The 15,210-nt window shown below is 41.7% G+C and overlaps 1 pseudogene; it reads left to right on the forward strand.

The window, feature by feature from the left end:
• The first annotated feature begins 758 nt into the window (after positions 1-758).
• On the forward strand, positions 759-6,147 carry LOC134486174 (calcineurin subunit B type 1-like; annotated as a pseudogene).
• The last annotated feature ends 9,063 nt before the right edge of the window (positions 6,148-15,210 follow it).

Here is a 15,210-nt window from a genome sequence, read left to right on the forward strand (position 1 = left end):
CCTGGTAGGTGAGAGAGTCTCTGGACTCAAAGGGAGAGACCTTAGATGAAATGCCCTACAGTAGGGAGAGGAAACTTGTAGAGCCTACCTACAGCAGAAAGAGAGGGCATCAAGTAAGGGATAGGGTTGCCATCCCACAGTCAAAACTCTGACCCATAATTGTTCCTGACTGAAAGAACTGTAGGCACAGAAATGGAGAAGAGACTGAGGGAAAGGCAGTCAAGTTACTGAACAAACTTGGAAGACATCTCAAGAGGAGGCTCCTAGGCCTGACACTATTACTGAGGCTATGGAGTGCTCACAAAAAGGGACCTATCATGACTGCCCTCGTAAAGATCCAACAAGCGGCTGAAAGAGTCAGATGCAGATATTTGCACCCAACCAATGGACAGAAGCTGCTGACCCCTGTGGTTGAATAAGGGAAAAGCTGTAAGAAGCTAAGGAGGAGGATGACCTTGTGGGAGGAGCAGCAGTACCAATTAACCTGGACCCCTAGAGATCTCTCAGAAACTGGATCACCAGCCAGGCAGCATACAAAAGTTGATATGAGGCCCCCAAAACATATACAGCAGATTACTGCCAGGTCTGGGTTCAGCAAGAGAAGATGTACCTAACCCTTAAGAGACTGGAGGCCAAAGGAAGTTTAGAGGTCTGGTGGAGTGGGGGTTGAGGGGACATCCTCATGGAGACAGGGTAGTGGGGAGTAGGTATGGGATGGGGGCAGAGTGTGTACCGGGAGGGGGATAAAACTTGGTGCGTAAAAATAAAGATAAAATGAAATTAAAACAAAACAAGACAAAACAAAACCCAAATGTCCCCTCTAGAATCTTTAAACTTCCCTCTGAATCTTCACAAGCCACCTCCACTGTCCACATTGCCCTCAATATTCTTATCTTCAAAGCTCCTGCAGAACAGCTCACCAAGCATTGGACACAGAATGGCTTTTCTTGCACAAAGTTCCAAAGTCACTCCACAACATTCTCAAAACAACACGCTCGGGTCTATCCTAGGCTGCATGACGAAAGCTCGGGTCTATCCTAGGCTGCATGACGGAAGCTTTGGGTCCTGGCCTGTTGCACTGTTGGGAAATGGAACCTTCAGAATGTGGATTTCAGTGGGATGGAGTGAAGTCACTCAGGACGTTATTAACAAGGGTGTAGACACACTGTTCTCTTCCTGTCTGACTTGACTTCCTGGCCCTTATCATCGCACACAGTACAGTTCACTAGCACGCCTATGGCAAATCAGGTCATCAGTAGAGTAAAGTAACACTCTATGTACACAATCAGCTCAGCAAGAATCAAACTGCCCTTCTTCTCTTTCTCTTGCACTTCTCAGAGGCATTCTCCTCAACATTGGAAGACCCAGCTTCCTAACTTCAGGTTTCAGGGTTTCTGGGCAGTACTGTTTGTTCTAAAGCAGTAAGTCCTGTTCTTTAATTGCCTTCGGACCCTGGAGAAGATGCCTGTTTGACAGAGCTTTGGGCCTTCTCCTCCAGTTTCTAATTTTATAACTTTAAGAGGCATTCAACATGTAAGGAAGAAATTAATTGATGGTGGTTGACACATCTTTGCATGCCTGTGAAACTTCCTAAGAGAGTCTTCTCAATCTTCCTTAGTGCCCTCCCCAAACTGAGCAAAAAGCACAGTACCCTTCTGGGTGCCCAGAAACTAGTACTGTAACTTTTTTATTACTAGCTTCTGAAACTAGTAATAAAAAAGGAAACACATGACTTCTCCTAGATATGGTGGAGAAGAAGGTTTATTGTAGATGAAAGAGAGAACATAGCCAGAGAGCAGGCAAGGACATCTTGAAGAGTCTAGAGTGAACTCTTGAGCTGGGTCCTGTAAAGAAAGGAGTAGGAAAAAGAAGAGAGAACCAAACCGAGAAGCCAGGAGGGTAAAGGGTAGACCAAAAATGGGTCAGGTAAGCAAAATGGCTGGATTATATTGGGAAAGGCATCTGGGGGAAGATCAGTTCAATTTACATCTCTGGGATGAAGAAGTTTAGGGTAGAAGATGGGGTATGCCAGCCATACCCTGTAACAGGTAGGATCTGAGGGATGCTGGGAGAACCTGGTGGCCAGGTCCACTTTGGCATGTTAAATAGGCACTACAACTGTTTGTTCTGGATTTGAAATCTAACAAGGAAGACCTGAGGGGATGAAGATTACTAAAATCTCTCTCCTGTGAGGCCACACAAAGGCACTGAGGCAGCTAGCCCGGAAATAGAAGGAAGAGACTTGATAGAATATCGTACACCTTGTACTTTGATGGGATTGAGGCTTCTATGATTGTGGGAACACCTCTGACTTCTGAGTGGTGAGGCTCTCATTTAGTTCCTCAGGCTGTGCTCCTCAGAGGCCTTTGGTGGTACCTCACTCTCAAGTCTGTTTGGGCAGATGGTAGGAACTTTTAGGGGAGCTGCCATTTTATGGCCTTGTTCTTACACACACACACACACACACACACACACACACACACACACACACACACAGAGTTATATTCAGGTTTCAAGGACTAGATGGCTGTCTCCAGTGCCAAGGGAGTATCTGCATCTGCCCTGATGTTCACAGTTTGCCCCAGATCAGAGCACAACCCCAACCCTTAGTTGGCTTTGACTCATTATTATTTAACTTCCCCCCACGTTTTAATACTGGTTAGCAACTGGATCTCCACAGCCTCTGTTCTAGAATTATTGATGGGTATTGCTTTAGACACAGGAAATACATGAGGCCAAGTGGTTTTATAAATCTCTACAGTCATACTGCCTGTGGTACTATGGCCCAGACTTTTAACAACAAAGAGTCACTTTTAAAAATTGACATAAATTGACCCAGAGGTGAAGGAACTCTTCGACCCTACTGTGCTAGCCAGCTCTCTGTCATTTTCAATAAAATACCTGAGATAATTGATTCTGAAAGATTATTTTTGCTCACAACATGGGCAGATCTGGTCTGTGATTGGTTGACAATTTGCTATGAGCTTGTGCTGAGAGAGAATGTCATGGCAGGGACAAACGGTGGAACAAAATCCCTCACATCCTCACAACTCATGGGGCTGAAAGAGAGGGGCGTGGGTGTGGGACCATGATCCCAACTGATGAAGTAAAGACTTCCGCTGTGACCCATGTTGTGGGGCAATGTTCACTGAACTTATCCATATCAAAGGTCATGCCCTAGTTCTCAGAAATCCCACCACTTCTGAATAGCACCTCCCTAATAACTAGGCCTGTAGAAGATGGACACTCAAGATACAAACTGTAGTATCTGAGTTAAAAGAACAGAGGTCAATAAACTCAATAAAGTTGAAAAAAGATATGAGTTAATTGTGTGAAGGAATCCCAGGACATTCTCCACTTCAGTATAGGATTTTCTTTGTGCCTTCTTCAATTAAACAATATTTAGCATATGTGGTAATAGAAAAGCAACACTGTTATCTTTGGTAGCTTGGTCTTATATTTATAAAGAAATATCACATTCAAGCATCTTCTAGCATCTGAACATTTCCAAAGTTCTCAAATTCAAAACAGCTACAGAGTGGAGCCATGTTGTGAGGCAATGTTCACTGACCTTCTGCATATCCAAGGTCATGTAGCAACAAGCAGAGCAGTAATGTAAATCCTGAGCAAGAATCGTGATTCTCCATCCCCTGGATATGAGGATCCTTTATCCTGTCACATTCCTGAAGCCACTGCCTCTGGGAGCCTTTCTCTGTCCTTCGCCGCTGTAGAAACAAGGCCTCACAGAAACAATGGTTCACTCACATACAAATCTCACTTGGTCATTAACTCCAAATCTTCAACACAGAATCCAGGAATCTGCTCCTACCAATTGCTCCTCTTCTGGTGAACCAATAACACGGAACGATGCTGTAATTATGAGGATGACAGTGAAAATCAGAGGAGAACATGAGAGTGAAAGGGAAGTCCATGTCCTGGAATCAGTACAGGACATTCACAGACACCAAATTCTCAGCACAAAGCAACCTCCCTGCTCCTGCAGCTCTTACAATCTGCAAGGCCTCTCTCTCTTTGCCAACCCTTAGCAGTAGGAGTACTTTGTAGCTGTAACTCTGGGACTGGGCTCAATGGCTTTGTACTTTTATTGGTGGTCAGTTTCTGCAGTGATCTCTATCTGTTACAAAGAGAACTTTCCCTGGTGAGGGGAGGACTCCACTGCTCTGGGAGGAAAGGGATAAATGTTCATAGACTGTTGCTACAAGTTATGCTGATTTAGTAAAGCAAGGGGTTAGATTCTCCCTCATTAACCAACTCAACTAACATGGAGTCGTTTACTCGGTTTCCAGTCCTAGGAGACGTCTTCCTCTTGTTGAGGGGTCTTAATTCCAATTAGAGAGCTGGTAGATACGGCCAGTGAATGCATGCTACTACTTCACTGTGACGATTATTCTGCTATGTCGGTTGCTGTCATGTTTCATAGATGTCATAACAGGCTAGGGACTGTTGGTTTCCTCCCTACTTTGGAAGTTTGCATGTAAATTCTGATACCAGGGTAGCTAGGGTTCAGACACTGTTTGTCCAAGAATTAAGGCCAAAATTGACAAGTGGGAATCCATGAAACTCAGAAGTTTCTGCACAGCTGAAGAAATAATCAACTGGATGAATAGGAAGCGCATAAAAGCAAGAGAATCTTTCCTAGCTACACATCTGACAGGCTTTTTTTTCTCTCTATCTTTATTAAATTGGGTATTTCTTATTTACATCTCAATTGTTATTCCCTTTCTCTGCTCCAGGCCAACCCCTCCCTAACCCCTACCGCTCCCCTCCTATATGGATGTTCCCCACCACATCCTACCCCCATTACTGCCCTCCCCCCTACAATCACATTCACTGGGGGTTCAGTCTTGGCAGGACCAAGGGCTTCCCCTTCCACTGGTGCTCTTACTAGGCTATTCATTGCTACCTATGAGGTCAGAGTCCAGGGTCAGTCCATGTATAGTCTTTGGGTAGTGGCTTAGTCCCTGGAAGCTCTGGTTGGTTGGCATTGTTGTTCATATGGGGTCTCGAGCCCCTTCAGCTCTTTCAGTCCTTTCTATGAATCCTTCAACGGCAGTCCCGTTCTCAGTTCAGTGGCTGCTGGCATTCGCCTATGCAGTTTATAAAAAGAACTCAAAAAGCCAAAGTGAGGTTTGGGTCAGCGCGAGCTGCTGCAGCAGAGAGTCTAGGCTGCCCACTTGCATGAGGCTGCACCTCTCCCACCAGCTCTGACTCATCTCCAACCCTGACTCCACCCACCACCTCTGCTCTGGCCCAGGCCTGGTTCAACTCTGGTGAGCCCCAGATGCAAATCCGCCATCACAGAGTCCTGGGGAACCTACAGCCGCCACCAGTCATGCTCCCCCACCCCTTGCCCCTGAGCAAGATGGAAAACGAGGTGAGTTATCCTTTGGAAATGTGCTCAGTCGGTGCTGATGAAATTAAAAGGCTGGGAAAGAGGTTTAAGAAGTTTGATTTGGGCAAGTCTGGTTCTTTGAGCATGGAGGAGTTCATGTCCCTGCGTGAATTACAACAGAAAACTTTAGTACAGGGGCTATATAGATATATTCAATACAGACCGGAATGGAGACGTAGACTTCAAAGAATTCATTGAAGAAGTCTCAGTTCAGTGTCAAAGGCCATAGGGAACAGAAGTTGAGGTTTGCTTTTCCTATCTATGACACGGATTAAGACGGCTATCTTTCCAATGGAGAACTCTTCCAGGTGTTGAAGATGATGGTGGGTAACAATCTGAAGGAAACGCGGTTACAGCAGATTGTACACAAAGCTGTAATAAATGCAGATAAGGATGGAGATGGAGGAACATCCTTTCAGGGAGTCTGTGCTGTTGTAGGTGGCCTAGACGTCCACAAAAAGATCGCCGTGAGTGTGTGACTCTTTGAAGAATACCGCCCAACACTTTGATTTTCTTCTCCATCTCTGAAGACCTGCTCAAGACGTCCAGCAATGCTGTCTGTGTGTTTAAATGGAAGTATTATTCTCTGGGAAGCCACATTTTCCAACATGAGCTTCATGTAACCAGCTAAGCGTTATTGAACTCCTACCCTCTCAATGCCTCAGTGTAGCACTTTAAAGTTTGAGGGACAGCAGCAGGAAAAGGGCATATCAGTGTGGTGGAGAAAGGGAAGGGACTGGTTATTTTTCTTCATCTTTTATAACAATAAATTATCTATGTATTCACATGTAAATATTTATAGATGTATGTAGCTTTCTATATGTTTAGTAGGTTGGCTTAATTTGATTTACTTGATTCAGAAACAAAATGTTAGAGTACAAAAGCGCTGAGCAGCACGTAAACCATCCTTACTTTTGTTTCACACAGTTTTATATGTAGATAGAAAATTGTACAATTTGAGCCAGGTATTGGGTCAGCTAGTTTCCTTTCACTGTGCTTTCTCCTTTGAGAGATTGACAAAGCATTTGTTAATGCCCTATTATTTACCTTAATCACACTTTTGTAAAGAGTCTGTAACTTTATTTATACCTCTGAATATCTTTCCTGGGGCTGTCTTATTGCCAAGCAGCACTTAATCCATCTCTGTTGGAGATCTAGTTCTTTGTGTTGCCAAAAGTGGGTTCTTGTGTCCATAGAACCACATATACTATGACTGCTATAGGCTGATACTTTTTAAGTAGTCACTGTTATTTTCATTAAGTGTCCCTGAGAAAACGTAATTAGCAGTTGTGATTTTATGAAGGTCAGAAGTTTTCTGAGGCAGTCATGACTTTTTAAAAAGCATTATTTAGTGAAGAAAACCTAAAGCAATCGTATTTTAATGGCTTGAAATACCCATGTTTCATTGTACACAGGAAGTACTTATTCATTAAATTGTATGGGTTTATTTTCCTTCTACATTTCAAAAGACATACAGCTAACCTAAAAATTCAACCAATACTTAATGAGCACATATTTATGTAAGATACCTTTTGTGGTTAAAATGGGGGAATATCTTGCTAATATATATGCCATAGGAGAGCAGATTTTGTTCACATTTATATTTTTAAAATTTATTTGCCCGGAGGCTAGATAGCACATGATGGATTTATGCTGTTTTGCCCAAACAACTAGTGATGGATAATGATTTAATAAATTTGTGTGACATAAAAGTACGTCGTGTTCTACCACTTGACATTATCCCTCCCTTTCTCTGCAAAGGTACTATTGACTGGAGTAAGACATTCTGGATAGTTTTATATGGCCGTCTTCCCTACAAAGTTTCTCTATATAAATTGGTCTTATGATCATGAATGGTAAAGGGTGGGAGGAATCAATGTGAGGGAATATTAAATTGAATGCACCTGCCTGCCATCGCTGTCCCTTCAACTGAGTGCTGCATATCATGGCCTTTGTCTGTGAGAGAAAAATCCCGTGCTTGGTGTCTTTGCATGACATGGAGTTTTGCATGTAGATCAATTTAAAATGTACCTCTTGTTTACATAATTTACATAATTTAAAAAGATGATGTTGCTAAACTATGGAAATATTAATACTCAAAACGAAAATCTCCACTCCATGTGACTACTTTCTCCCTCGTGAACAGTACCTGACTTGTTATCCCAGCCAGTGGTGTGATCTGTCCCAGTGTCAACCGCCATGTGCTCTGCTTCAAGAGGGAACTAGTCTTTTGTGAATTTTTTGGTATATAATTATTTGTTACAAATATTTTAGCAAATGCTTTCTACACCTCTTGCTTGTGCGTATCTTGGCTGCTGTTGTGGAAAAAAATAGTGCAAACTATTTCCTTGCTGGCAAATGAGGTGTTTTCTTTTTTAGTTTGTGTGAGGGAAGTGGGAAGGGCATGGTTTATGTTGAATGTTTAAGTTTTCTTCTACATGATACATGTCATGTTGTGAAATCTTTAGCGAACTTTATACTGTATGAGTAAGAAAATAAAATATTTAAAACTTAGGGGAAAAAAGTGAAAAAAAATAGAGGAGTCATTAAAAAATGGGCCTGGTAATAGAGAGTTCTCAAAAGAAAAAAAGAAAACATTTGTAAGGTATATCTCAGAAATGTTCTTTGATCCTCAGAACACAATTCATAGGGGCTTGAATCTGTGTCTCCCTGGTTAACACCCTAACTGCAACTCCATTGTTTCTGACAATGCTGATATGTCTACACTCAGAGTTATTTGCTTATGGCATGAGATTCAAAAAAGAAATATATTGTTGAGAACATACACAAAGAAACCTGGTGTTGCTGGAAAGAGGTGGTAACAAGGTAAATGGAAGACACCACGGTGAAGACCTCACTCGGCAGATAAGCACCCCAGGGCAGCAGTCATCAGAAGCTGTCACACATCCTTCCCTAACTCCTGGGAAATGAAATCTCCCATAGGGATGAGAGTTCTCAGAGAGCCCCATTCACATTGATGTTTACTCCCATTACAGATGTAAGTTTTGTGCCAAGGGAGAGCTGGTTCCCATACTCACACTCTCTGTTCCTATAGAAATTGAAGATCAAATGATCTTTTGCCCTTCTGTTCCATGAGAGGTTTCTGCCTTCCTTGTTCTCTGCCCCCCTCAAAAGTCATTGGTTTAATACATTTGGATTTTGGTGGTGTGATGCCTCTTCTCTGTTTTCTGGAATGAACTACAATCTAAAACTGGAGGAAACACCCGTGACCCAGATCTTGAAGCTGGAAGGCACAAGTTTTTGGACTAGATCTTGAGGCAGGATGCATTTTCAGGGTCAACACAAATCGTGAACCCAGATCTTGAGTCACACTTTTAATCTCCACCACAACTACTACTAGGGGTCTACATGAGAACACCAGAAGAAGGAAGGTGTTTTCTTTTTCTGCTTGGACTTCATTGACAGCACATCTTTTAGAGCCTAGATTTTCAGGATTCCAGTTTAAACAGAAGACCAGCTAAAAAACCCAACATTGTGGGACTAAACATCTACTAGATTCTTAGAGCTGCCTCTCATAGCTGACCATTGTTTGTTAGTCAGACTGCAGCCTGTAAGTCTAACACACACACACACACACACACACACACACACACACACACACACCCTATCCACTATATAAACAAACTCAAAACAACCCCCAAAATTCTACCAGAGAACTCTTAGAGCTGATAAACAATTTCAGCAAAGTGGCTGGATATAAAATTAACTCAAACAAATCAGTAGTCTTCTTTTACCCAAAGGATAAATGGGCTTAGAAAGAACATCCTTCTGTTTCTCTTTAAGAGCTGAGTGGCCTGCTGTAAAGTTCATTTAAAAGCTGAAACATAGCCATTTTCAGGCCAAGCCTGACATCTACTGGTTGATATTTTCCTGTTAAAATACCTATCTTTCACCATAGATAGGAAGAAAGTTTATTTGAAGTTAAATCTGAGTGACCATGCTAGGGAATGTGGATTCAGAATTCTCCAAAAGACTAAGGTTCCCCCATTGGTATATAATATTCATGGTCACAGAAGAATATTCAGAGACAATGCAGTTATCAGATACAGTAGGGAGACTATACTATAGATTTTATTGCTGTCTTACAGCAAGCAGAGCTTAGGTTTGGAGGAAGCTTGTAGCTTCCTCAAACACTGTAAATATTTGGCCCAAAAGTCAGAAAGATGTGTAGGTACATAAAGACTAGGCTAAGAGATGTTCATGGAAATGATTCTTGATGGCCAAAGACCGTATTCACTTCCAACAATAAAACTCTACTTCTTAAGAATCATCATGCTTCAAACAGTTACTCAGTACTAAACCTTCAAAACAGACTTGACATTTCCAGAAACCCTAGTTTCACAACTGAAAAGGAAGCCATATTAAAAAGCCAGGGATACAGCAGCCATTCAAGTTGAGACAGCATAAGAAAGGAGTTACATTAATGCAATAAAAAAAAACTAATCATATACCAGTGGATTCTGTCTCTTGAAATTTTGGTACTCTCTCTCTTCATTTCAATGCAGAATATCTGACCCTGCTTAGTTTTGTCATTTTTACAAACTCAAAAAGATACATATTATTCTCTAGTATTTTGACTAAAAGTAAATGAAGCCTGGGCCTGTAGAAAACCTGGGTTTGGCCAGATCATCATCACAAATGAGAGCTGGCTGAACTGAAGCCATCCTATGAAAATGGGAGGAGTAATTATATCCCTAATGGAGTCTGCTTCTAAAAGTCCCTCCTAAACACTGACACTTGCAGGTTTCCCCAGTGAGCACCTCAAGGCCTGTCTAGCTTTTTAGTCCTTACTTGTTCTATTTCTTTGAAGGAAGTACCATCCCCTGTTCTGCAATGTATTCCTATATTCCTGCGCACACTGAAATTCCTGTCACAGGCTATGAAGTCTCTAGACCTAGTCCCACCACATGCCTTACTTCTGGATGCCACTGCAGAAGGCCTGGATTTCTCCCACCATCCTCAACTCCCTCTTGATGGCAGCTGCTTTTCTGTCTGTCCTTCACACTTGAATAAAGTTATTCAGGAGCTTCGTTCAAATCTGCTCTTAAATTCTTTCTGGCAAGAATCTAAAAACCCAAGAAGAGGAGCCCTAACACTCCCAGCAAGCCCCTCATAGCGTGAGCCTAAATAGAGCTCTTCCCCCTTAAAGCTGCCTCTTGTCCGGGCATTGGTCTCAGTGAAATGAACAGTAACTGATAGAGAGGACCCCATGGTACTAAGAAGTGGAAAAGGCCACTTTGGGTTGTGCCAGCTCTGAGTGGTCACTACTTTTCTGATCTCACCTGCTGTCATTGTGAGGAATGACAGACAGCTGTCCATATAATGTACTGTCTAGGGCTAATTTGTGTCCTGTACAGAGAGCTGTTTGGTGGTGATCTGAAGGACTGGATGGTTGGAGATTCGGACTTTTATGATTATTTGGGCTTCGGCATTGACCATCATTTACACTTCCACAGAGTGAGTTTTTTCCTGCCGTTTTATTTGCACAAGCTCAGAGGGCAGGTTTTCTGTTTATGTGACTTTATTCATTTGGGGGCTTTGTTTATACAGCTTTGCCTTCTTGATCAATTCATTTTCCTTCTTGCCCTAACATCTACCCATCTTTGTTTCTTTCATTGTTTCTTTGTTTTTTCCTTCCTTCCCTCACTCACTCACTGTCTCCCCTCCCTTCTTTCTCTCTTCTTTCTCTCTTCTTTCTTTCTTCCTATCTTCCTTTCTACCTTTCTACCTTTCTATCTTTATTTCTACCTTCTCTGTCTTTCTTTCCTTTGGTTTTCTTGTCATCACTGGCCATCCTGGAACTTGTTCTGTAGTCCTAGTGATCCTCAAACACAGATATTCAACTAATTGTCCTTCTGCCTATGCCCTGTAGGGTGATCTGTTCTGGTATGTGGTCCAGAACCCCTGGGACAGTGCATTGTTTTATGTAGGCCTCACAGGCCCCTGGAAAAAACTTCATGCATTGCTGGTGATTACCAATGAAACTGAGAAGAAACAACACACTTGAGAGAAGCTTCTGTGCACAATCAGAATGTCAGCCCAGATGCTTGTTTCCAATGTACCTGTGAGCTAATGAGACAGTGGTCCTGCTAGCAAAGGAAAAAGCAGGAGGACCTGACCTATTGTATGTATCTAAGAGATGTGTGGCTGAACAAGCTAGAAGCAGCAACAGAACTGAGAAGCAGTGAGGGTCCATCTGGAGTCCAGAAATGAATATAGAATGGACACGGAAAGCTCAACCCCACAGCTCTGCTGCTGGCCTCCATAACATCCATACTACTGCACAGTCAAAATGAGAGAGATCCAGGAGCTCTCACAAAGCTACCAGCTCTAGTCTCTGATTGTTCACATTGCATTTACACATGAGTCATGTTTGGTATTGGACATCTGATTGGAAATAAACACACATGAGGGGGTGGAGGGAGAGACATCAAGAGACAGAGAAAGGGCAGTCCAGACACCGCCCTGACCTGAAGGGACCTGGTCAAAAGCTCCCTACACCCAAATCCCGTGGGAGGGAGAGCTAAACCTTCAGAGGGGCAGACATGCCTGGGAAGCCAGAAGAGACTATACTCGGTCCACATTTCTGACTCCAGAGGAAAACACCTAACTCCATCTGGGACCCCGGTGCATGGGGGCCCCAGGAAAAGGCAGCACAGGCCCTCCTGGTGGCCACCCTCACGGAGAGCTCAAAAGCAGCCCCCCAGGAGAAACTTCAGCTGCAGAACCACAGATAAGACCAACTTTTCTGCTCTAAGTGACCTGCCTGGTAGACTCAGGAAACACGCCCACAGGAACAGCTGAAGACCAGTGGACAGGAAAGACTACACGCCCGAAAGCAGAATACTCTGTTCCCATAACTGTCTGAAAGAAAATAGGAAAATAGGTCTACAACACTCCTGACACACAGGCCTGTAGGACAGTCTAGCCACTGTCAGAAATAGCAGAACAAGGTAACACCAGAAACAACCTGATGGAGAGAGGAAAGCACAGGAACCCAAGCAACAGAAACCAAGACCACATGGCATCATCGGACCCCAATTCTCCCACCAAAACAAACACTGAATATCCAAAAACACCTGAAAAGCAAGATCTAGATTTAAAATCACATTTGATCATGATGATGGAGGACTTCAAGAAAGACATAAAGAACTCCGTTAGAGAAATGCAGGAAAACATAAATAAGCAAGTAGAAGCGCATAGAGAGGAATAACAAAAATCCCTGAAAGAATTCCAGGGAAAAAAATCAAACAGTTGAAGGAATTAAAAATGGAAATAGAAGCAATAAAGAAAGCACAAAGGGAGACAGCACTGGATATAGAAATCCAAAGAGAAAAGGAGCCGTAGATACAAGCATCACCAACAGAATACAAGAGATAGAAGAGAGAATTTCAGGAGCAGAAGATTCGATAGAAATCATCGACACAATGGTCAAAGATAATATAAAACGGAAAAATAATAATATAAAACAGAAAAAGCTACTGGTCCAAAACATACAGGAAATCCAGGACTCAATGAGAAGATCAAACCTAAGGATAATAGGTATAGAAGAGAGTGAAGACTCCCAGCTCAAAGGAACAGTAAATATCCTCAACAAAATCATAGAAGAAAACTTCCCTAACCTAAAAGAGAAGCCCATAAACATACAAGAAGCCTACAGAAGTCTGAATAGATAGGACCAGAAAAGAAACTCCTCCCATCACATAATAGTCAAAACACCAAATGCACAAAATAAAGAAAGAATATTAAAAGCAGTAAGGGAAAAATGTCAAGTAATATATAAAGGCAGACCTATCAGAATCACACCAGACTTCTCACCAGAGACTATGAAAAACCAGAAGATCCTGGACAGATGTCATACAGACCCTAAGAGAACACAAATGCCAGCCCAGGTTACTGTATCCTGCAAAACTCAATTAACATAGATGGAGAAACCAAGATATTCCATGACAAAACTAAATTTACACAATATCTTTCTATAAATCCAGCCCTACAAAGGATAATAAATGGTAAAGCCCAACATAAGGAGGCAAGCTACACCATAGAAAAAATTAAAAATCAATCATCTTGGCAACAAAAAAAGGAGAAGAAAAGCACACAAACATAATCTCACATCCAAATATGAATATGACAGGAAGCAACAATCACTATTCCTTAATGTCTCTCAACATCAATGAACTCAATTCCCCAATTAAAAAAAAACATATTAACAAACTGGAAATGCAATGAGGACCCTGAATTCTGATGCCTACAGGAAACAGACCTCGGAGACAAAGACACTACCTCAGAGTGAAAGGCTGGAAAACAACTTTCCAAGCAAATGGTCAGAAGAAGCAAGCTGGAGTAGCCATTCTAATATCGAATAAAATCGATTGTCAACTAAAAGTCATCAAAAAGATAAGGAAGGACACTTCATATTCATCAAAGGAAAAATCCACCAAGATGAACTCTCAATCCTAATTATCTATGCTCCAAATACAAGGGCACCTACATACGTAAAAGAAACATTACTAAAGCTCAAAACACACATTGCACCTTACACAATAATAGTAGGAGATTTCAACACCCCACTCGCATCAATGGGCAGATCACAGAAACAGAAATTAAACAGAGACATAGACAGACTAAGAGAAGTCATAAACCAAATGGACTTAACAGATACTTATAGAACATTCTATCCTAAAAGAAAAGGATATACCTTCTTCTCACCACCTCATGATGCTTTCTCCAAAACTGACCATATAGTAGTCATAAAACAGGCCTCAATAGATACAGAAAGATAGAAATAATCCCATGCATCCTATCAGACCACCATGTGCTAAAGCTGGTCTTCAACAACAGTAAGGGAAGAATGCCCACATATACAAGGAAGTTGAACAATGCTCTACTCAATGATAACCTACTCAATGAAGGAATAAAGAAAGAAATTAAAGACGTCTTAGAATTTAATGAAAATGAAGATAAAACATACCCAAACTTATGGGAGACAATGAAAGCTGTGCTAAGAGGAAAACTCTTAGCTCTGAGTGCCTGAAGAAAGAAACAGGAGAGAGCATATTTCAGCAGCTTAACAGCACCCCTAAAAGCTCTAGAACAAAAAGAAGCAAATACACTCAGGAGGAGTAGAAGGCAGGAATAATCAAACTCAGAGCTGAAATCAACCAAGTAGAAACAAAAACGACCATACAAAGAATCAACAGAACCAAAAGTTGATTCTTTGAGAAAATCAACAAGATAGATAAACCCTTAGCCAGACTAAAGAGGGGACACAGAGAGTGTGTCCAAATGAACAAAATCAAAAATGAAAAGGGAGACATAACTACAGATTCATAGGAAATTCAAAAAATCATCAGATCTTACTATAAAAGCCTATATTGAACAAAACTTGAAAATTTGCAGGAAATGGACAATTTCCTAGACAGATACCAGGTATCGAAGTTAAATTAGGAACAGATAAACCATTTAAACAACCCCATAACTTCTAAAGAAATAGAAGAAGTCATTAAAGGTCTCCCAACCAAAAAGAGCCCTGGTCCAGATGGGTTCAGTGCAGAATTCTATCAGACCTTCATAAAAGACCTCATACAAATACAATCCAAACTATTCCACAAAATTGAAACAAATGGAGCGCTACCGAATTCCTTCTATGAAGCCACAATTACCCTTATTCCTAAACCACACAAACACCCAACAAAGAAAGAGAACTTCAGACCAATTTCCCTTATGAATATTGACGCAAAGATGCTCAATAAAATTCTTGCAAACTGAATCCAAGA

The sequence above is a fragment of the Rattus norvegicus genome, chromosome 3 (genome assembly GCF_036323735.1).
Source record: "Rattus norvegicus strain BN/NHsdMcwi chromosome 3, GRCr8, whole genome shotgun sequence".
NCBI lineage: Eukaryota > Metazoa > Chordata > Mammalia > Rodentia > Muridae > Rattus > Rattus norvegicus.